Genomic DNA, 25,537 nt, shown 5'->3' on the forward strand with positions numbered 1-25,537 from the left:
TGCCTGAGGAAGAAGAGATGTTGGGCCTTTGTAACCAGTACATCCACATGAAGAGTCCAAGAAAGCTTGATGACCACTCCCAGGAGCTTGACACTCTCAACTCATTCCACCTCTGTGCTGTTAATGTTTAAGGGGACATGAGTAATATCCTGCCAAAAGGCAATAATGAATTCTTTGGTTTTGCCGGCATTGAGAGCTAGCTTGTTCTCAGTGCATCATTAGAGATGAGGCAAATCAATAAAACATGAGGCTGTTTCTCTGATACATCTGATGAACCAAGCCCTCCAATCTGGGGTGGAGTCCAATTCAGATTTAACAAGAGAATTACCCAGTTACTCCTCTGAGAATTTAGTGGTCAGCTTCCAATGGAGGATCGTACTGAACTCACAGAAGTGGGAACCCTTGCAGAGGCTGGTATGAAGAATACTATGTGGAGGCCATACATCCTCAGTACTTATTTTAATAGTGCCAGCATAAATCAGTCAAAGCTACAGGCAGTAGAGGGGTGTGTGAGGTATATGGGAAAGGGGTTACGGTGGTATTATGATCGGGCCATAAGGTAATTTCCCCAATTCCTTATAGTTTCAGACAGGGTACCCTATTGAACTGTTGGATGAGGAGGTATGAACTAGCCAGTCACCCACCTCCATAGTTGGTTCCAACATTTATATTTCAAAAGGAGCCAATTTAACCAAACCTTTTAGTTCCCACACTAAGATGCTCAGTCACTAATACACACAAACCAAGGTTGAAAATCATTTTTAACCTCCCCCCATCTTTCTCTGGAAGGGTAAAAATACAAATATGCTGCAGCAGATTGGCTCCTGTTGAGTAGTAGTTTAATAATTAGCCTCTGCTTGTCTCTTTAGTTTCTGTTAGAAGTTTCCCTGCCTTTATACAGGTGCAATATTCCAGGATTTCTCTCCAGACAGCTACTGAATTTCCATCCACTGTCAAAATGGCCATCTTAGCCCTCCTTTTAAAAGAAAGTATATACTGGAATTAAAGTTATGTCTATAGGTGATGCAGGACTTTCACATATGGTCATGACAGTGGGTATGATGGGTAAGAGACTAATGCCATTGGCTGGTAAGGGAGATTACCAGCAGCTGGCTAAGGAGTAAAAGTATCAAATTAGTAAGAGGGTAGGATGGTAGGTAGGTGAGGGGTGGAGTTGTAGGGATATAAGTGGTAAAGTGGTAGGTGGGATGATGTGTTGATTGGCTGGTTCCTGAGGGCAGTTGGTGGCAGGTGGCTAATGGGGTGGGTTGGAGGTTGGTTAAGGGGTAGGTTGGCAGATGGGTAATTGAGTGGGTTGGCAGGTGGTTGAGAGGTGGGTTGGGGGCAAATGTGGTGGTTGACTGAGAGGCATAAAGAGTCCTATGAATCGGTGAGATAGCAACTATTAGGATGGGTGATGGGGTGTAGTCATAACGTCGATGAGGATTTGGGGATGTAGGGTGCCCAGGATGAGTGCTGTATCATTATTTAGGAGTTAACATGGTATTTAGCCCTTTAACACTTCCTGGGTAACTATCCAAATTGTATGACTCTAACTCAAAGTTAGGGCAGTTTATGATGGGATTTGATTGCAGGGCCATGGCTATTGGAAGTTTAAACTCACAGGCCAATTCTGATGTAGTCATTGCACCAGGACTCCACATGGGTCTTAGGGGCTATCTTTGATCTCCATCTATCTGATACGTTATTATCTGAATAAATATGTCAACATTGAATAATGCCCACACCGATTCCGTGCTATGTCACACAATTCCTGGTAACATGAAAATAACAAAGCAAACCACACCAGCCCATTGCTAGGTTACCTGTGGTGCTGGGTGGCATTTAACTTAAGCAGGGAACTCAGAGTCTCTATGTCTGACATTGTCTTTTTCAACAGGGCTGGAATGAAAAGCTTGGAGTCTGTCTCTTCGCCAGCTTTCTGTGTTCACGGAGTGTCTCATCAAGCTCCAATTCAATGGAGAAACAACATGCATTTATATAGCACTTTTGCAATCCCAGATTGTCCCTGAGCTCCTCAAGGTAATGAAGTGCATTTTGAAGTGTATTCCCATTGACAGCCATACTGCACACAAGACCTTTGTTTCAATGATTCGACTCGGCAAACCTCACCTGCTCTCCTTCAAGTTGTCACAGAATATTTGACATTTGCCTAAGAGACCAACATTGGTAAACAACTCAGCTGGAGATGATCCTGTCATGATGCAGTGCATTGAAGTGTTAGCCAAGATTGGCTGTCTTGTCTCTAGTGTGAGCTCTTCTGACGCAGGGTTGAGTGTAACACTGAGGCTGTTGCAGAACTTGTTGCTGTACTTGACTTGGGAAGCAGGTCCCGATAAATCTCACAACAACAAAGACAGTATACATAATGCATGAAACTCCATTCTAAATAAGCATATTCCTTAAAACTTTCATTCATGAGATGTAGCTATCACTGGCAAGACCAGCATTTGTTGTCTATCTATAATTGCCTTGAGAAAGTGGTGGAAAGCCACCTTCTGGAACTATTGCAGTATTTGTAGTGTCGGCATACTCACGTTGTTGTTAGAGAGGGGGCTTTTAGTCTTTAACCTGTAACAATAAAGGAACATCAATGGGGAGGTGATGACTAAGTGGTATTAGTGTTAGACCATAAATCCAGATACCCAGGTAATGTTCTGGGAATCTGTCCATGGCAGATGGTGGAATTTGAAATCAATAACGTCTGAAATTGTGAGTCTAATGATAACCATGAAACCATTGTTGATGTTTGGGAAAAACCCATCATGTTCACCAGTGTCCTTCAGGGAAGGTAACTGCCATCCTTACCTGGTTTGGCCTCCATGTGAGTCCAGACACATAATAGTGTGACCGATTCTGAACTGCTATCTGGACAGTGAGGAATGGGCAATAAATGCTGGCCTAGCCAGAATTCTTGTTTTTCTTTTTAAAAAAAGTTCCAAGTCAGGATAATATGTTTAATACACTTTCCCAGAAAGTGATTGTTGGGAATTTAATTTCTTGTGAAAGAATGCCTCTCAGATCGAATGGTCAGGATTAAGCAGGGATGAGAGCATGTCCTGCGTTTTATCCAAAAGGAAAAAAATAGCAAAAATGGCAAATGAAACATAATAGTCTGACTCATCTTGCGTGTTTCAGAATGGAGCTCAAGTAAATCAGGATGTTCAGTTCCAAGTGCCCCTGGGACAGTGTGATGACATCTTTCTAACTTCTTTCAAAGGACAGTAATGATACTTCACTGTTTTTTTTTAGATTAGATTACTTACAGTGTGGAAACAGGCCCTTCGGCCCAACAAGTCCACACCGACCCGCCGAAGCGCCACCCACCCATACCCCTACATTTACCCCTTACCTAACACTACGGGCAATTTAGCATGGCCAATTCACCTGACCCGCACATCTTTGGACTGTGGGAGGAAACCGGAGCACCCGGAGGAAACCCACGCAGACACGGGGAGAACGTGCAAACTCCACACAGTCAGTCGCCTGAGTCAGGAACTGAACCCAGGTCTCAGGCGCTGTGAGACAGCAGTGCTAACCACTGTGCCACCGTGCCGCCCACTGGATCATCTGGATCTTTCTCTGGATCATCATTGTGAGGGTGATGTCATGTTTATGAACAGCCATCCACATTTCTTAATAATGTGCACATAACTGGGTTCACTGGAACATGACATATCATGCAAATGAAATCTGGAGCTCTCAATTGATCTGCATACAGCCCACAATCTGTTGGTGCTGTGTTCATCCTCATTGAATGATCCTTAGACTTGGAAGCTCTTCCTCAATCCCTGTCTTGCTTTTGAGGATTTCACTTCCAATTCACTTACACTTCATGTTAAATGATGGAGCTGCTACAAGCTCAACCAGACTGAAAGAGGATGGAATAACTGGAGCAGCTGCTTCCACTTCTGTCTATTCCACAAATATTTCTACCATCATCTGTGACTCCTTGGAACAGTTCCTGCACTGAGGAATCTTTCATACGGTCATGCTTTCTTCTTTGCTATTGCTTCTAATTTGGAGCACCGTTGCACTCATCATGCGTTGTTGGATACTATGCTGAAGGGTCCAGTGAGAAACCTGGCCCTGTGACTATAAAAGTCTTCCTCTGGCTAGTGCTGATGTCTCCATCTGTCACATCTCTTCAATGGCTTTCTTAATATCAACAGTTAATTATTATTTTGAATTGATAGGTAATACCTGGAGCAAAAAACAAATCCTGATGAAGGGCTTTTGCCCGAAACATCGATTTCCCTGTTCCTCAGATGCTGCCTGACCTGCTGTGCTTTTCCAGCAGCACTCTAATCTTGTCTGTAATCTCCAGCATCTGCAGTACCCACTTCTGCAAAAAAAAGTCCATCTCCTTTTTCACATCTAATTTGATTATCCAGCAACGATAATAATTATAGTTTACAATGTTGTTGCTTAGTACAGATTCCAGTAGACTGTTATTAGATTAGATTAGATTCCCTACAGTGTGGAAACAGGCTCTTCAGCCCAACAAGTCCACACCGACCCTCCAAAGAATAACCCAACCCCCTCTGACTAATGCACCGAGCAACTATGGACGATTTAGCATGGCCAATTCACCTGAGCTGCACATCTTTGGATTGTGAGAGGAAACCAGAGTTCTTAAACTGGCTCCCAGTGTTTGCCTGATTAAATTCATCTGTTAGTTGCTTAGCAGTACAGGGTTTGAGTTTTGTACTAGATAGAATGTCACTTTAGCTACAGCAACATCCTTTTAGGGGAAAGTGCCAGAAGTGAGTGAAGTAAGATGTGAATTTCAAGATACATGCAAATATTGGAAAATCTATGTGCCTTGGGATCTTGGTGTCTATGTACACAGATCTCTGAAAGTTGCCACCCAGGTAAATAGTGCTGTGAGGAAGGCATATGGTGTACTGGGCTTTATTGGCAGAGGAATTGAGTTCCGGAGTCCTGAGGTCATGTTGCAGTTGTATAAGACTCTGGTGAGGCCTCATCTGGAGTATTGTGTGCAGTTTTGGTCGCCATACTATAGGAAGGATGTGGAAGCTTTAGAACGAGTGCAGAGGAGGTTTACCAGGATGTTGCCTGGAATGGTAGGAAAATCTTATGAGGAAAGGCTGAGGCACTTGGGGCTGTTCTCATTGGAGAAGAGAAGGTTTAGGGGAGATCTGATAGAAGTGTATAAGATGATTAGGGGTTTAGATAGGGTAGATACTAAGAACCTCTTACCGCTAATGGAGTCAGGTGTTACTAGGGGACATAGCTTTAAATTAAGGGGTGGTAGGTATAGGACAGATGTTAGGGGTAGATTCTTCACACAGTGGGTTGTGAGTTCATGGAATGCCCTGCCCGTATCAGTGGTGAACTCTCCTTCTTTATGGTCATTTAAGCGGGCATTGGATAGGCATTTGGAAGTTATTGGGCTAGTATAGGTTAGGTAGGATTCGGTCGGCGCAACATCGAGGGCCGAAGGGCCTGTACTGCGCTGTATCCTTCTATGTTCTATGTTCTATGTCTGACAAGCAGAAATTCACAACATCAATTCCAAAGTTGAAAAGGTTGCCTTATGAGGAGAGATTGGCGTGGAGGCAGAGCCAAGGAGTCAGACATCACACAGAGCCTTGGTAATAGGCGACTCCATAGTGCGAGGGGCTGAAAGGGGTTTCTGCAGCTACAGGCGGGATTTGAGGATGGTGTGTTGCCTTCCTGGTGCCAGGACTAAGGACATCACAGACAGAGTGCAGGAAATCCTCAAGGGCGAAGGTGAAGAGCCAGACGTAGTGGTGCATGTCAGCACAAATGATGTTGGGAAGAAGAGGAGGTTCATTCTACAGCGAAACTTCGGCGAACTTGGAAGAAGACTGAAAAACAGGACAGGTTATCTCCAGTTTGCTTCCAGTTCCTCGGGCTGGAGAGGACAGGAACAGGGAGATAATGGTCTTGAATGTGTGGCTGGGGAACTGGTGCAGGAAGCAAGGATTTAAATTCTTGGATCACTGGGATATGTTTAACAGTCAGGATAAATTATACAAGAGGGATGGGTTGCACCTTAATAGGTGGGGGACCAGCATTCTGGCAGGTAGGTTATCCACTGCAACACAGCTATGTTTAAACTAAATAGCGGGGGGGAGGGGACAAACTGGAAGTTTAAGAGGGAAGTTAAAGGGAAAGTTAGAACAAGGGAAGTCAAGAAAGACAACGGAATCAATGGAGCAGAAAACTCAAAAAAGGATCATGCCGTAAGGTCAAGTGAAATAAAGATTAATAGGAAGGGTGAGGGGAGTAACAAATTAAAAGTATTATATATGAATGCACGAAGCATTAGAAATAAGGTGGATGACCTTGAGGCTCATTTGGAAATTGGCAGTTATGATGTTATGGGGATAACTGAGACGTGGCTTCAAGTGGACAGGGCCTGGGAAATGAATATTCAAGGCTATATGTGCTATCTTAAGGACAGACTGACTGGCAGAGGGTGTGGGGTGGCCCTGTTGGTAAGGAATGATATTCAGTCCCTTGCGCGGGGGGACCTAGAATCAAGGGATGTAGAGTCAGTATGGATAGAGTTGAGAAATTCTAAGGGTAGAAATACTCTCATGGGAGTTATCTACAGGCCCCCAAACAGTAACCTGGATGTAGTGTGTAAGTTGAATAAGGAGCTGAAATTGGCCTGTCGCAAAGATATTACTATAGTTGTTATGGGGATTTCAACATGCAGGTAGACTGGGAGAATCAGGATAGTACTGGACCCCAAGGAAGGGAGTTTGTGGAGTGCCGCTGAGATGGATTCTTAGAACAGCTTGTACTGGAGCCTACCAGGGAGAAAGCAATTTTGGATCTGATGTTGTGCAACGAACTGGATTTGATCAGGAACCTCGAAGTAAAGGAGCCATTATAGGATGTAGTGACTACAATACAATAAGCTTTAATCTGTAGTTTGAAAGGGAGAGGGTAGAATCGGAAATGACAATATTTCTGTTGAATAAAGGGAACTATGGAGCTATGAGGGAGGAGCTGGCCAAAGTTCAATGGTGCAGTACCTTAGCAGGGATAACTGTGGAACAACAATGGCGGATATTTCTGTGTATAAAGCAAAAGATGCAGGATCAGTTCATTCCAAAAAGGAAGAAAGATCCTAAGGGGAGGCAGGGGTGGCCGTGGCTGACGAGGGAAGTTAAGGACCAAATAAAGACAAAAAGGAAAAAGTACAATATAGCAAAGATGAGTGGGAAGTCGGAGGACTGGGAAGCTTTTAAAGAACAATAGTGGATATCTAAAAAGGAAATATGCAAAGAAAAAGTAAGGTACGAAGGTAAACTGGCCAAAAATGTAAAGGAGGATAGTAAAAGCTTTTTTAGGTATGTGAAAAAAAAATGGTTAAGTCTAAAATTGGGCCCTTGAAGACAGAAACGGGTGAATTTATTACGCAGAACAAAGAAATGGCAGAAGAGTTGAATTGGTACTTTAGATCTGTATTCACTGGGGAAGACACGAGCAATCTCCCAGATGTAATAGTGGCTGAAGGACCTGAACTGAAGGGAATTTATATTTGCCAGGAATTGATGTTGGAGAGACTGTTAGGTCTGAAGGTTGATAAGTCCCTGGGATTGAAGGAGGTGGCTCTAGAAATCATGGATGCATTGATGATCATTTTCCAATGTTCAATAGATTCAGGATCAGTTCCTGCGGATTGGAGGGTGGTTAATGTTGTCCCACTTTTTAAGAAAGGAGGGAGAGAGAAAGCAGGGAATTATCGACCAGTTAGTCTGACCTCAGTGGTGGGAAAAATGCTGGAGTAAATTATAAAGGACAAAATTATGACACATCTGGATAGCAGTAACAGGATAGGTCAGAGTCAGCATGGATTTATGAAGGGGAAATTATGCAAGACTAATCTTCTGGAATTTTTTGAGGATGTAACTCTGAAGATGGACGAGGGAGATCCAGTGGATGTAGTATACCTGGACTTTCAGAAAGCCTTTGATAAAGTCCCACATAGGAGATTCATGAGCAAAATTAGAGCACATGGTATTGGGGGCAAAATACTGACATGGATTGAAGATTGGTTGGCTGACAGGAAACAAAGAGTAGTGGTAAACGGCTCCCTTTCGGAATGGCAGGCGGTGACCAGTGGTGTGCCGCAGGGATCAGTGCTGGGACCGCAGCTTTTTACAATGTACATTAATGTAATAGATGATGGCATTAAAAGTAATATTAGCAAATTTGCTGATGACACAAAGCTGGGTGGCAGGGTGAAATATGAGGAGGATGTTAGGAGAATACAGGGTGATCTGGACAGGCTAGATAAGAGGTCAGATGCATAACAGATGCAGTTTAATATGGATAAATTCACTTTAGTGGCAAGAACAGGAAGGTAGATTACTACCTAAATGGAGTCAAGTTAGGTAAAAGGGCAGTATAATGAGATCTAGGTGTTCTTGTTCTTCAGTCAATGAAAGCAAGCATGCAGGTACAGCAGGCAGTGAAGAAAGCTAATAGCATGCTGGCCTTCATAACAAGAGCAATGAAGTATAGAAGCAAAGAGGTCTTTCTGCAGCTCTACAAGGCCCTGGTGAGACTGCACCGGAAATATTGTGTGCAGTTTTGGTGTCCAAATTTGAGGAAAGACATTCTAACTATTGAGGGAGTGCAGTGTAGGTTCATGAGGTCAATTCCCGGAATGGCGGGACTCTCCTACCCTGAAAGATTGGAGTGACTGGGCTTGTTTATTCTTGAGTTTAGAAGGCTGAGAGGGGATCTGATTGAGACATATAAGATTATTAAAGGATTGGACACTCTGGAGGCAGGAAGCATGTTTTTGCTGATGGGTGAGTCCCGAACCAGAGGACACAGTTTAAAAATAAGGAGTAGGCCACTTAGAACAGAGATGAGAAGAAACGTCTTCACCCAGAGAGTGGTGGGTGGATGGAATGCTCAACCCCAGAAGGCTGTGGAGGCCAAGTCTCTGGATACTTTCAAGAAAGAGTTGGATAGAGTTCTTAAGGATAGTGGAATCAAGAGTTATGGGGATAAGGCAGGAACAGGATACGGATTGAGGATGATCATCCATGCTCATAATGAATGGTGGTGCTGGCTCGAAGGGCAGAATGGCCTACTCCTGCACCTATTGTCTATTGTCTATTGTCTACACTTACTAGAGTTTAGAAGTCTGAAAGTCTGAAGCATTTGCCACACTAAAGGGGATTGATAAAGTTGATGTAGAGAGGATGTTTCCTCTTATGGGGCAAACTAGAACGAAAGGTCAGATTTACGATAAGGGGTGGCAGAAACAATACAGAGATGAGGAGAAATTACCACTATCAGAGGATTGTGAACCTGAGGAATGTGGTAAATGCCGGGACATTGAGTAAATTTAAGAAGATAGGCAGAATTTAATTAGGAATGGTTTGGAGCATTATGGAGAGTGGAGTTCAGGCTGAGATGCGATCAATCATGATCATGCTGAATGAGAGAGCAGGCTCCTAGTTCTTATGTTCTTAAGTATCAAACAGCACGTCCCTTCGGCTGTTCGCAATAGACCAACATTCAACCAGCCAGCACTCAAAACATAATGGGCCAGATCTTCTAATTTTTCTGATCAGAATCACTATTTCTAACTCTGATTGAAATAAACATTTACTCATTTCCCACTGGAGGAATTCTCTTCGTAAGCCTGCTCTGAAATCCTGAAATATTCCCTTGTAGTGTCCACACTCAATTCGGGATGGGGTCCTATTTGACAATTTAAAATTGGGTTCTGAGGGCACATTTCATGGAAACATAGAAACATAGAAAAATACAGCGCAGTGCAGGCCCTTCGGCCCTCGATGTTGCGCCGACCGAAGCCTACCTAACCTACACTAGCCCAATAACCTCCATATGCCTATCCAATGCCCGCTTGAATGACCATAAAGAGGGAGAGTTCACCACTGCTACTGGCAGGGCATTCCATGAACTCACAACCCGCTGAGTAAAGAATCTACCCCTAACATCTGTCCTACACCTACCACCCCTTATTTTAAAGCTGTGTCCCCTAGCAACAGCTGACTCCATTAGCGGAAAAAGGTTCTCACTGTCAACCCTATCTAAACCCCTAATCATCTTGCACACCTCTATCAAATCTCCCCTAAACCTTCTTTTCTCCAATGAGAACAGCCCCAAGTGCCTCAGCCTTTCCTCATACGATCTTCCTACCATGCCAGGCAACATCCTGGTAAACCTCCTCTGCACCCGTTCCAGTGCCTCCACATCCTTCCTATAGTATGGCGACCAAAACTGCACACAATAGTTCAGATGCAGCTGCACCAGAGTCTTATACAACTGCAACATGACCTCAGGACTCCGGAACTCAATTCCTCTACCAATAAAGCCCAGTACACCATATGCCTTCTTCACAGCACTATTTACCTGGGTGGCAACTTTCAGAGATCTGTGTACATGGACACCAAGATCCCTCTGCTCATCCACACTAGCAAGTAGCCTACCATTAGCCCAGTAATCCATCTTCTTGTTACTCCTACCAAAGTGAATGACTTCACACTTAGCTACATTGAACTCCATTTGCCACCTTTCTGCCCAGCTCTGCAGCTTATCTATATCCCGCTGTAACCTGCCACATCCTTCTTCGCTGTCCACCACTCCACCGACTTTCGTATCATCCGCAAACTTGCTCACCCAGCCTTCAAGCCCCTCCTCCAGGTCATTTATAAAAATGACAAACAGCAATGGTCCCAAAACAGATCCTTGTGGAACACCGCTAGTAACTGCACCCCAAGATGATACTCCAACAAGATTTCAAATCTGGTTCAATTTTGTTTGGCACTAGACTCATTCACCAGTCATCCTCCCCTCCACCATCTCCCCACCTCCTTGCCCACAATCCATGAGCTGTTGCTCATTGTCTATTTAACCTTGTCCCTTTCACTGGTCTTATTTCAAAGGGGTCCATGCACTTCCTGCCAGTATGTTGACCCTTCCCACTGCCCATTTAATGCTCAGGAATGGTAGCTCCTGAAATGAGTCACAAAGGGCTCCCTCCCATGACACTGGGAGAAGAAATACTGGGAGAAACCAACAGAAATTGCATAAAACATCTTGTGAGTTAAAACTGGAGGAATAAGTAGTTTGCTTCCAATTTTACACTGGTGAGTTGCATAATTTCCAAGATAAAAGAAGCTAAGGAGGAAGGGATTGGTCAGTAACTAAAATGCATGGATTGAGACCAATTTGTAAAATAAACTGGAGGGAAAATGCAGCGATTTTTGCTTTAAATATTATGTTGTTAAGATTTTGAATGTACTAAAGGAAAGGTAGAAGTAGATTCAACAGTGCCATTGAATGGGGATCCAGATAGACATTGAAAAGACTGAGATACAGGATTGGTACAAATATACGGAGGTAGAGGATGGCTCTTTCACAGAAATGACCTCTGACCTCTGCCGTAAGGTTCCGTCATGATTTGGCTAAAATGGTTTCCAGGATGTGTTATGGACCAGGCCTCTCAAAACATTCCAAGAAAGTAGCCTGGACCTCCCACTTTGCTAGTTGTTTTCAGCAGGTGTAAGGCGGGTATTCCGGGAGTGGGGCAGCTGGCCCAACCACCTGGTTTTAAACAAAACAATTGATTTGCAAGATTACTGAATGAAACACAAAACAAAAGAGAACAGAATATAGAATAACCTATCCGAAAACCCAACAGATTATCCCAACTTAATGATGCTGGTCCAAATACTTGCAACAATCCCCATCAACTCCCCTCTGTAAAAAAAAGGGAAAATCCAACATAGGTCCGTATAGGAGAGATGTCAGAGAGAGGGAGGATCAGCATTGACCTGCTTCTTTGGGTCCAGCAGCTTCACAACTGGCTGCTTGCTAAAACCAAACCAAACTAGAGAAAAGCTGAGCTGGGAGAACTGGCCATTCCCCTTTCATTGTATCAGTTAAAAGCATCTTTTAGTAGATCAGCCAACATTTCGGAACCTGTGCCTTTAGGACCGCCTGAAAAAAAATCAATGACAACACAACATAAACTTGTTAAAGGAGCAGCATCATCATTAAAGACAGACCCAGTCTGTTTTGTGCAATTATCAACACATCACTACTGGAAAGTTCAACTGAATAAAAATCCTAAGGCAGTCTTTTGGGAACAAAGTTGAGCAGCTCTCATTCTATACTGGTGGAATCTGAGATGGCTGATGAAATCACAGGCAATCCACAGACTCTGTCATGTGCACTTACGGTGGTGCTCGAAGGATCGAGATCAGGTATCTAGAGGTTTGTGGGTACTATCTAAACAGGAGATGATGGCATAGCAACATTGTCCCTTGACCAACTATCCAATGACCCAAGTCTAGGGCCAAAGGTTCAATTGCAGACAGTGAAATTTGAATTCCGTAGAATCTGGAATTAACGGTTTAATGATGCAATTAAACTAATTGCTAATTTTGTGAAAAAAGCCATCTTTCTACAACTAAGGACCTTATAGAACAGAATAGAATAGAAAAATCTTTATTGACACATGTACTCAATGAGTGTAGTGAAATATTTATACGTTCCAATTACAGCACCAATTTAAATACAAAAATATTTAGGCACAGCTTCTTTAGTTACTAGATTTGGTACAGAAGTAAAAATGTCCAGCATTACAGAAAACAGTTCAGTAGTGTAGACCATGCTGGCACCTAGCTTCCAGTCTGCAGCAGGGCCTGGATCCTCACTACACTGATGATAGACCATGCTAGGAGGCTGCTGTAGGAGGAGGCTGCTACGGGAAGCTGGAAGGTTGCCATGTCACATCGAGAGGCTGCTATGCCAGGCCAGGGAAGGGAATCTGACATGCATACCGGGTCTAGCCCAATTACAACTCAAGGCCACAGCAATGTGTTTGACTCTTAACTGCCCTCAGCAATGGCCTAAGCAAGTCACTCAGTTGTGTCAATCAGTAGAAAGAAGTGAAAGCAGACTGACCACTTGGCATTGACCACTGAAACAATAAATATAAACACAGGCCTCTAAAGGCATTCTTAACATGTGCCAAAATTGGCAGAGTTGTCTCACAAATTAATCAAACACCAGTCTGGCACAGTCATATACACAATGTCCCAGACATCACCATCCCCATCCCCGGATCTGTCCTGTCCCACCGGCAGGACTCACCCAGCAGAAATGGCGGCACAATGGTATCCAGTCGGGAGAGAGTTGCCCTGACAATCCTCAACATTGAGCTCCACACCCTGTGAAGTCTCATGGCTTTAGGTTAAACACGGGCAAGGAAACCTCCTGCTGGTTACCACATGCTGCCCTCCCTCAGCCATGTTGTACAATCTTGGGAAAGCACTGAGGTTGTGAAGGCTGCAAAATGCAGTCTGGGTGGGGGATTTCAACATGCACTGGCTAGGCAGCAGAACTACTGATTGAGCTGGTCGGGTCCTAAAGGACATAGCTGCGAGACTGGGCCTACAGCAGGCAGTGAGAGAACCAACTTGAGGAAAAAACATACTTGACCTCATCCTTACCAGTCTGCCAGCTGCAGATGCATCTGTCCATGACAGTATCAGTAATTGTGACCACCGCATAGTTGAGTGGAGATGAAGTCACACCTTCACATTGAGAATACCTTCCATCATTTTGTGTGACACTATCAACATGCTAAATGGAACAGGCATTGAACAGCTCTAGCAACTCAATACTGAGCATCCATGAGGCGCTGTGGGCCATTAACAGCAGCAGAACTGTACTGCAGCACAATCTGCAACCTCATGGCCTGGCATATACCCCACTCAACCATTACCATCAAGATAGGGGATCAACCCTGGTTTAGTGGAAAGTGCATGAGGGAACAGCACCAGACTAAGCAAAAAAATGAGGTGGCAACCTGGTGAAGCCACCAAACAGGACTACTTGTATGCCAAGCAACATCCGCAGGAAGTAATAGAAAGGTCTAAGTGATCCCACAATCAATGGATCAGATCTAAGCTCTGCAGTCCTGGGCTCTTCCATCATTGAGGATGGGGATATTTGCGCAGCCTCCTCCTCCAGTGAGTTGTTTAAGCATCCAATCGTGAATGATAGTGGATGATTAAACAACTCACTGGAGGAAGAGGCTGTGCAAATATCCCCATCCTCAATGATGGAAGAGCCCAACACATCAGTACAAAAGATAAGGCTAAAGCTTTCATAGCAACCTTCAGAGAGAAGTGCCCAGTGGATGATCCATCTTGGTCTTCTCCAGTGGTCCCCAACATCACAGATACTAGTCTTCAACCAACTCAATTCACTCCACATGACATCAAGAAATGGTTGGGGGTGCTAGATACTGCAAAGGCTATGAGGTCAGAAGCTGTGTGGCTCTGGCGGAACCCAAACTGGGCATCACTGAGCAGATTGTTGCTGATCAGGTGCTGCTTGATAGCACTGTTGATGGCACCTTCCATCACTTTACTGATGATGGAGAGTCGACAGGTGGGACAGCAAGTGGATTTGTCTTGTGTTTGGTGTATAAGACATACCTGTGTAATTTTCTACATTGTCGGATAGATGCTAGTTTGCTAACTGTACTGGAAGAGCTTGGCAAGGGGAGTGGCACGTTCTGAAGCACAAGTCTTCAATACTATTGCTGGAATGTTTTCAGGAATCATAGACTTTGCAGTATCTAGCACCCCCAACCATTTCTTGATGTCATTTGGAGTGATAGTGGCGTCCTGGTAAAAGTGGAATCAACGGGAAGGATAAATCTCCTCTGGGTGAAGTCTTATTGGTCCTAACATCTCACATGATATTACTGGTCTGTGAAAAAATAGCTAGAATGAGCATTTCTTTCCATTTGAAATATTTGTACATGGCCAATCTATCTCATGGACCCTATTCAGCCAGTTGTAAAACCAACTGGATGTGAAGATGTGCAACCTTCATCAGCCATTATTCCTTTTCCCTTTACTGACCCTGATATGGAGTGACAGAATCACACAGCACGTAAACAGACTTGTCTATGCCGAAGTTCCCAAACTAAACCAGGCAGCGGATACATGAGATCTGTGGTCACAAGCTCAGGGCAACAACAGTTGCCATTGAACTCAAATCAATTTTTATTTTATTCATTTCGGGAATGTGGGCTTTGCTGACTGGGACAGCAGTTTGTTGGTGTGCTCTCGCCTTGGACTGCTGCAGTCCGTGTGTTGTAGGTAGACCCACAATGTCCTTCGGGGAGGTGTTCCAGGATTTTTTACCCAGCAACAGTGAAAGAACGATAACAAAATTCCAACTCAGGGTGGTTAGTGGCTTGGAGATGAACTTGCAAAGGATGGTGATCTCGATGGAAGTTGTCATTGGTTTCTGTTAGTTATCATTGAAATGTAGAATCCCTACAGTATGGAAGCAGGTCACTGAACCCAACAAGTCCACACAGACCTTCTAAAGAGCATCCAGCCCAAACTCACCCCCTACCTTATCCCTGTAACCCAGCATTTTCCATGGCTAACCCACCTAGCCTACACATCCCTGGATACAATGGCCAATCCACCTCACCTACATATCTTTGGACTGTGGGAGGAAACCAGAGCAATGAGAGGAAATCCACGCAGACATGGGAGAATGTACAAGCTCCACACAGACAGTTGCCCGAGGCTAGAATTGAACCTGGATCTCTCGCACTGTGAGGCAGCAGTGCTAAACACTGAGCCACCATGCCACCCAAACGTTCCCTGCATCTCTCAGGCATTTTTCCATTGTATGACAGACAAAAGGCAGGGAACTGACTCAGAATTTAATACAACAAATCTTTCTTTATTTAAGCCTTTAAGCACCAATTCTCAAGACAGTCATTGAGTCATACAGCACAGAAACAGACCCTTCAATCCAACTTGTCTGTGCTGACCAGGCATCCCAATCTGACTTGTCCCATTTGCCAGCATCTGGCCCATATCCCTCTAAACCCTTCCCATTTGTGTACCCATCCAGATGCCTTTTAAATGCTGTAATTGTACCAGCCTCCATCACTTTCTCTGGCAGCTCATTCCATACATGCACCACCCTCTGCATGAAAATGTTACCCCTCAGGTCTTTGTTAAATCTTCCCTTCTTAGATAAAACATAAATTCATTTCAACAATTACTTCTTAATTCATCTAACTTAACTTCAACTTTAACTTACTTGATCTAAGGTCACTTTATTGCACTTGACTTAGAACATAGAACATGACAGCGCAGTACAGGCTATCGGCCCTCGATGTTGCTCCGATCTGTGGAACCAATCTGAAGCCCATCTAACCTACACTATTGCATTCTCGTCCATATGCCTATCCAATGCCCATTTAAATGCCCTTAAAATTGGCCATTGTACAACTGTTGCAGGCAGAGCGTTCCACACCCCTACTACTCTCTAAGTAAAGAAACTACCTCTGACATCTGTCCTATATCTATCACTCCTCAGTTTAAAGCTATATCCCTTCGTGCTAGCCATCACCATCTGAGGAAAAGGCTCTCATTGTCCACCCTATCTAACCCTCTGATTATCTTACACCTCTCAACCTTCTTCTCTGTAATGAAAACAGCCTCAAGTTCCTCAACCAATCCTCATAAGACCTTTCAGGCAACATCCTAGTAAATCTCCTCGGAACCCTTTCCAAAGCTTTCACATCCTTCCTATAATGCAGTGACCAGAACTGCATGCAATACTCCAAATGCGGCCTCAGCAGTGTTTTGTACAGCTGCAGCATGACCTCATGGTTCCGAAACTCGATCCCTCTACCAATAAAAGCTAACACACCATAAGCCTTCTTAACAACCCTATCAACGTGGATGGCACTTTTCAGGGATCCATGCACATGGACACCGAGATCTCTCTGCTCATCTACACTACCAAGAATCTTATCATTCGCCCAGAACTCTGCATTCCAAAGTGAATCACCTCACACTTTTCTGCATTAAACTCCATTTGCCACCTCTCAGTCCAGCTCTGCAGCTTATCTATGTCCCTATGTAACCCACAACATCCTTCGGCATTATCCAGAACTGTAGTGACCTTAGTGTTGTCCGCAAAATTACTAACCTATCCTTCTACACCCTCATCCAGGTCATTTATAAAAATGACAAACAGCAATGGCCCCAAAACAAATCCTTGCGGTACACTACCAGTAACTGAACTCCAGGATGAGCATTTCCCATCAACCACCACCCTCTATCTTCTTTCAGCTAGCCAATTTCTGATCCAAACTGCTAAATCACCCTCAATCCCATGTCTCCGTATGTTATACAATAGTCTACCATTGGGAACCTTATCAAATGCCTTATTTAAATCAGTATACATCAATGGCTTTACCCTCATCCACCTTTTGGTCACCTTCTAAAAGAAGTCAATAAGGTTTGTAAGGCACGATCTGCCCTTCACAAAACCATGTTGACTATCCCTAATCAACTTATTCCACTCTAGATGATTAAAAATCCTTGTCTTATAATCCATTCCAACACTTTACCCACAACCAAAGTAAGACTCACTGATCTATAATTACCAGGCTTGAACAAGGGAACAACATTTGCTATCCTCCAGTCTTCTGGCACTATTCTGTAGACAATGACAACATAAAGGTCAAAGCCAAAGGCTCGGCAATCTCCTCCCTGGCTTCCCAGAGAACCCTGGGATAAATCCCACCCGGGACTTATCTATTTTCACACTTTACAGAATTGCTAACACCTCCTCTGTGTACCTCAATCCTGTCTAGTCTAGTAGCCTGTTTCTCAGTATTCTCCTCAACAACATTGTCTTTTTGCAGTGTGAGCAGTAACGAAAAATATTCATTTAGCGCTTCCCCTATCTCCTCGGACTCCATGTAAAACTTCCCACTACTGTCCTTGATTGGCCCTAATCTTACTCTAGTCATTCTTTTATTCCTGATATACCTATAAAAAGCCTTACTGTTTTCCCTGATCCTATACGCCAACAACTTCTCACGTCCCCTCCCGGATCTTCTTAGTTCTCTCTTCAGGTCTTTCCTGGCTAACTTGTAACTCTCAATCGCCCTAACTGAGTCTTCACATCTCATCCTAACATAAGCCTTCTTCTTCCTTTCTTTCAACATCCTTAGTAAACACGGCTCCTGCGCTCGACAACTTTCTCCCTGTCTGACAGGTACATACTTATCAAGGACACACAGTAGCTGTTCCTTGAATAAGCTCCACAAGTCTGTTGTGCCCTTCTCCTGCAGTTTCCTTCCTTATCCTATGCATCCTAAATCTTGTCCAATCTCATCGTAATTACCTTTCCCCCAACTGTAGCTCTTGCCCTCTGGTGTATACCTATCCCTTTCCATCACTAAAATAAACATAATTAAATTGTGATCACTGTCACCAAAGTGCTCACCAACCTCCAAATCTAACACCTGACCGGGTGCATTATCCAGTACCAAATCTAATGTGGCCTCGACCCTTGTTGACCTGTCTACATACTGTGTCAAAAAACACTCCTGCACACAATAGACAAAATCTGACCCATCTAATGTACTTGAACTATAGTATTCCCAGTCAATATTTGGGAAGTTAAAGTTCCCCATAACAACTACACTGTCACTCTCGCTCCTATCAAGGTACATCTTCGCAGTCCTTTCCTCCACATTTTTGGAACTATTCGGAGCCGAGAGAAAACTCCCAACAGTGTGACCTGTCATTTCCTGTTTCTAAACAGCTTATACTACCTCAGTTGACAAGGTCCTTAAACGTCCCTCCTGCTGCCATAATACAGTTCTTGACTTAGCAATGCCACACCTCCCCCTCTTTTACCACATTCTCTGTACTTACTGAAACATCTAAATCCTGGAACCTGCAAACATTCCTGTCCCTGCTCTACCCATGTCCCTGAAATGGCTCTTCATTCATATTTAACTTTAACCCTAACACCACAGGTCATCCTGCTATGACACGCTTTTCATTAATGCGGTTTTGCTATAACAGGATTGACAAATTGGGGACACTCTTTCTGAAGCGCAAACTTTTAAAATGTGTTTTGGCTGACATATAATTACACTGCCAACACTTTAAGTGCTGTTTCTAAAGTGTGATTTTACTATAATACAGGGTTACACAAGAACGCAACCATTGCGTTATAAAAGAGCTACCTGTATAAGTTTAGCTTGAACCAAATACCACTCCAATTCGAATGAAGTGGTGTGGATCTTGCCTCATGGTTCTTTGCCTTCTCTGAAGACAGCTTCAGGGCAGGTACTTTGTAAATGCTGATCTCAAGAGCTCCTCCTGTGAAATCCTTTGTTCTATCAATTTCTATCTCAAAAGCATGCGCCATCTCCCAGAAACACTTCTGGCACTCAGCCAATGAATTGACTGAACTCTGATCACATTGTTTGGTCCCAGCCAATGGAGTTTACTGTGTGAGCAACTCCCAAAGGGGTTTACAGTGTAAACAGCCACATTCAATGCTCCATATAAAGTAAGAGTGGTGGTAGTATGTCAAGGTGGTCACATGACACCTGTCTTATTTGGCCAATACAGGAAGCTGCAGATCATAACACGTCCTGGCTGCAGTTATAACCAAGGTCAGAGTTTAAATGAGCTTGACCAAAATTCCCAGCATGCATGATTGCAGCTCTTCACCAGTCTAGTAGCCATTTCTCCTGCAGGCCCTCCGACCACACCTTGTAACCTGTTAAATTGTGGAACCTCTGTCTGTAAACTCCAATGAGCTGCTCAACATGGTGAAACACCTGCTATGAGACTGTAAACATTTGTGGGAAAGATCTGCTGGCTTCTGAAGGAGTCAAGTATTGTATTCACAAGACTGGGAAGAAACAGTCTACTCTACCAGGTATGTGTCTTGTCTGTTTAGTCAGGTTTATGACTATTCCTCTTTCCCACCTCCATCTTACGAATTTCATCTGTGAGTGTAATTCCAGAGGATTATGGTATGAAGGACAACTCACAATATGCTGATGAAAGCGACAGAGAGTCCCCACCTTCAAGGTTGGGAAAGACAACTCACTGAATAGTTCTAAAAACAACACCACCTGTAAGAAATCCATTCCCCTACCCCACCCCTAAGCCTTGTACCATCCTGATTTGGAAATATATCACCATTCCTTCAGTGTCACTGGGTCAAAATCCTGGAATTCCCTCCCTCATGGCATTGTGGGTCTACCTACTGCAGCAGTTCATGAAGGCAGCTCACTACCACCTCCTCAAGAACAACTAGGGATGGGCAATAAATGTTGGCTAGCCAACGATGCCTACATTCCACAAGTGAATATATAAAACAACATAATAGTGAAACTATGACCTGTCATCATATTTGGCCTCACACCCTGACCATTCTTCCAAAGAACCTAGAAAAGTCCATATCTCCTACCTTTTGGAAAATCATCATTTTTTGTTATTTTTCTATCTATTCAGCACTTGTCCCCTTCAGCGATCATTCATCCTGCAGATTTTATTTCTGAGGAGGAGAGTAAGCAATCTGTCCTTTCTCTCTTTGTCTAAAAGGGCTACCATCGTTTTCTCATTGTCCCTCTTTGCTTGGTAAAGTTGTTAATGTGAGGGGAGTTTTCTCTTGTTATTTGCTTTCCTCTCTCTGAATCTTTCTCTGAAGTCATATTTATTTTCTCCGCTAAGATTTTAAACAGGATTGAAGGTACTTTTGAACATGAGGCTGGAAATTATTGTTGAAAACTTGCAGCCCCAGTGTACTAACAGTGAGCATTACCTGGGAGCACCATCAATGCCAACTATTCTTAAATCTAAAATTGCAAATGCAAAAGACTCTGGACAAAAGAAACAGTCCGACTTCCCTTAGTCTTGAATGGAAGGAGCTATTATAATTCAGATACATGTGAATAAAAATATACTTGATATACAGCCTTTAAGACTTTTGTCCCCTTTTTCACTTCAAGACCATACTCTCTGTTCTCCTTTTGATTAATTTGTAACCACCTCAGATCCTCTGTTCTACTTGTACTTTCAATATTTACCAGCTGCACACTCTGTCTAGTGTTTTCATCCAACATACATCTGCAGCTAATCACATATTCATTCCTCTCCCCTGATTAAAGAAGCCTTGTTTTCAATAATATTTGTTGACCTGATAATGTAGAATTCTGCATGAAATGCATTAGTCAATGCTTTGAAATGACCTTTCACTAATTGGAAGCTGGGATTTGCTTCTAAGACTCATAAGGCTACATCTGTATCTCTGTCAGTAGTTTGTCTTTGTTCAAACAAAACTATGACGAACATTTTGAGATTGGGATGTGATATTCTGCCAAACAGCATACTGAAGCTATTGCGCCATAACCTCTTTAAGGAATAGCCTTCAGAATTTCAGCGAGGTGTTCCCACTCGATCTCTATATCAATATAATTTATGTGCAGTTGCTTAACACATGAGATTTGACTTCAGGGTTATGCTGCTGTTTAAGAATGTTCACTTAGCAGGAAAACTTGTTCAGACGTAAACCCTCCAATGTTCCTGGGATAAATAAAAGAGTTCATAAAAATAGTTTAATCTGGAGTTTTGAATCAGTCCAAATAATATTCAGAAAACAGATGGAAATAGGTTAAATAAAGCATGGCTTGCATCTGACTAATAAAGTACAGTGATTATACGAGTGAAGCTTTGAGAAGCAGTTAGAGTTTTGGTCATTCTGGTGCAAGTTCAAATATTTGGCAACGGACACTAATATGCCCGCCACAGGATAAAAACGTTAGAAGGACTTGATGTCCTCAATGCTTCCTGTTCAGAGCTTCCTTGGACTATATTTGTAGCAATTTCTCAATGAGAATTATTGACATTTGAATTAGAATACAAGTGCACATCTAAAATGGATGTACATTAAATAGACAGGCATTTAACCAGCCTAAGTATTAATTTTAGAGAAAAAGTAAGTCAGGAGCAGAGTTACTTCTACTGTTGAAAGTATTGGATAACGATAGGTATATATTGTTTTAAAATGTGACTGCTTTTGTAACATTACAGGGATCTCCCTCCTGCTCCTCAAGCATTCCAATGCTCTAGGTGTTTTCTAAATAACCTGTTCAGAGAGATGTTATTACAATCCTTGGAACAGATGAGATTTGATCCCAGGCCTCCAGATTCCGAGATGGGGACACTGCCACTGCACCACAGTGACCCGCTATTGTATAGTTTGTTATGAAGGAGTTTGGGAACTGCCATAGTTTTGCTCTATTTTCAGCAATAGAGGGAATGGTGAGAGCAAGGACCAGGGGCTGCCAGGAAGGTAAATCTCCTTCGAAAAGGACTTACCTCGAGGGTCAGCAGCCTCCATTTTCATCAGCAGCATCGGGAGCAGTGAGAGCGAGGAGCTGAGTGGGAGCGGTCGAATTGTACTTTTGGAAGGTGAGTGAACTCATACATTTGGGCAGTGGCTGAACCCGAGACACTGCAGGTGTAGTATCTCCCACCCGCCCTCCTCCTCCAACAAAAAACTAAAGGACTCTGTGCTGTGAGGATAAGGTAAGGCTTTTCTATTTTTTATTTAGTGTGATTGGTAAAAATTCTTCTTGTTTCTTTTTTTTTCAGTTATCTACTGTTTGATATTATAGTTGGACTAAGTTAAGTTTAAGATTAAAAATGGCAGGAGATCTCAAATCAATTATATTCTCCTCGTGCTCAATGTAGCAGATCAGGAAGATGGCTGAGGTCCCTGACTCCTTCACACACAGGAAGTGCGTCCAGCTGCAGCTCTTGTTAAACCGCATCACAACTCTGGAGCTGCGGATGGTGAGGAAGTCGTGAACCGCACGTTTAGCGAATTAGGTACACCACAGATTAGGATTGCTGAGGGAGAAAGGGAATGGGTGACCAAAAAGCAAAGAAAGAGCAGCAAGGCAGTGCAGGTGTCCCCTGTGGTCATCTCCCTCCAAAACAGGTATACCGTTTTGGATACTGTTGGGGGGAGATGGCTCACCAGGGGAAGGCAGCAGTAGCCAGGTTTATGACACTGTCCTGCTGTTCAGAAGGGCAGTAAAAAGAGTGGAAGGGCTATAATCACAGGGGATTCAATTGTGAGGGCAGCTGATAGACATTTCCGTGGTCAAAAACGGCACAGCTGAATGATATATTGCCTCCCAGTGCATGGGTCAGGGACGTCTCAGATAGGCTGCAGAATATTCTGAAGGAGGGCGGGGGTGCACAGCCAGCTGTCGTAGTGCATATAGGCATCAACGATAAAAGTAAAAAACAGGATGAGGTCCGACAAGCAGAATTTAGGGAGTTAGGAACCCAAGTTAAAAAGTAGGACCTCAGAGGTAGTAATCTCAGGATTGCTATCAGTGCCATGTGCTAGTTGGAGTAGAAATGAAAGAATAAGCAGGATGAATACGTGGCTTGAGAGATAGTGCAGGAAGGAGGGGTTCAGATTTTTGGGACATTGGGACCGGTTTTGGAGGAGGTGGGACTATTACAAATTTGGCGGTCTACACCTGGGCTGGACTGAAACCAATGTCCTAGGGGGTGTTTTTGCTAACGCTGTTGGGGAGAGTTTAAACTAATGTGGCTGGGGGATGGGAATGAAATGAGAAGGTTAGTGGTCAGTAAGGAGGTAGTAACTAAAACCTGTAAGGCACTAGATAATGAAGGGTGACTAAGGGGGAGAGTAGGCAGGGGACAGATGATGAACGCACAGGGACTGAATGTCTAAGATGCATTTACTGATTAGATTAGATTACTTACAGTGTGGAAACAGGCCCTTCGGCCCAACATGCCCACACCGACCCACTGAAGTGCAACCCACCCAGACTCATTCCCCTACATTTACCCAACACCACCAGCAATTTAGCATGGCCAATTTACCTAACCTGCACATTTTTGGATTGTGGGAGGAAACCAGAGCAGACACGGGGAGAATGTGCAAACTCCACACAGTCAGTCACCTGAGGCGTGAATTGAACCCGGGTCTCTGGTGCTGTGAGGCAGCAGTGTTAACCACTGTGCCACCGTGCCACCCACATTAATGCAAGAAATGTAGTAGGTAAGGCAGATGAACTTAGGACTTGGAATAATACCTGGGAGTATGACGTTATTGCTATTACTGAAACTTGGTTGAGAGAAGGGTTGACAGAAAGGCAACTAAATATCCCAGGATATAGATGCTTTAGGTGGGATAGAGAGGGAGGTAAAAGAGTTGGAAGAGTTGCCTTACTGGTCAGAAAGGATATCACAGCTGTACTGAAGGAGGGCACTAAGGAGGTCGGAGCAGTGAGGCAATATGGGCAGAGCTCAGAAATAGGAAGGGTGCGGTAACAATGTTAGGATTGTACTACAGGCCTCCCAACAGCAAGTGTGAGATAGAGGTACAAATATGGGAACAGATGATGGTGATGGTGTTAAGAGATTTTAATGTTCTCAATATTGACTGGGTTTCACTTAGTATTAGAGGTCTATATGGAGCAGAATATGTGAGGAGCATCCAGGAGGGTTTTATAGAGCAGTATGCAAATAGTCCAACTCAGGAAGGGGCCATACTAGACCTGGTGTTGGGGAATGAGCCCGGTCACATGGTTGAAGTTTCAGGAGGGGATTACTTTGGGAATAGTGATCACAATTCCATAAGTGGACAAAGGTAAGAGTGGTCCTAAAGCAAGAATGCTATACTGGGGGAAGGCCAACTATAGCAAAATCCAGCAGAGCTGGGGTTTGTAGATTGGGAGCAGCTGTTTGAAGGTAAATCCACATTTGATATGTAGGAGGCTTTTCCAGAGAGGTTGATTCAATTTCAGGAGAGACATGTTCCTGTGAAAATGAAGGATATAAATGGCAAGATTAGGGAACCATGGATGACAAGTGAAATGGTGAGACAAGCTAAGATTGAAAAGAAAGCATACATAAGGTCTAGGCGACTGAAGACAGACAAAACTTTGGAAAATATTGGGAATGTAGGACCAATTTGAAACAAGGAATTAAAAGGGCTAAAAGAGGTCATGAAATACCTTTCGCAAACAGGGTTAAGGAAAATCCTAAAGCCTTTTAATTATATAGAAGGAGCAAGAAGGGAACTAGAAAAAGGATTGGCCCACTCAAGGACGAAGAAGGAAAATTATACATGGAGTCAGAAAAAATGGGTGAGATTCTTAACAAGTACTTTGTATTGGTATTCACCAAGGTGAGGGACATGACGGATAGGTTAGGGATAGTTGTTTGATTACTCCAGGCCAAGTCGGCATAAGAAGGGAGGAAGTGTTGGGTATTCTAAAAGGCAATAACATGGACAAGTCCCCAGGTCCAGATGGGATCTATCCAAGCTTACAGAAGGAAGCAAGAGTGGAAATAGCTGGGGCCTTAACAGAAATGTTTGCAGCATCCTTGAACACGGGTGAGGTCCCGGAGAACTGGAGAATTGTTAATGTTGCCCCCTTGTTTAAGAAGGGTAGCAGGGATACTCCAGGTAATTATAGACCGGTGAGCTTGACATCAGTGGTAGGCAAGCTGCTGGAAAAGATACTGAGGAATAGGATCTATTTACATTTGAAAGAAGATGGGCTTATCAGTGATAGACATATGGTTTTGTGCAGGAA

Source organism: Hemiscyllium ocellatum, chromosome 20 (assembly GCF_020745735.1).
Source record: "Hemiscyllium ocellatum isolate sHemOce1 chromosome 20, sHemOce1.pat.X.cur, whole genome shotgun sequence".
Lineage (NCBI taxonomy): Eukaryota > Metazoa > Chordata > Chondrichthyes > Orectolobiformes > Hemiscylliidae > Hemiscyllium > Hemiscyllium ocellatum.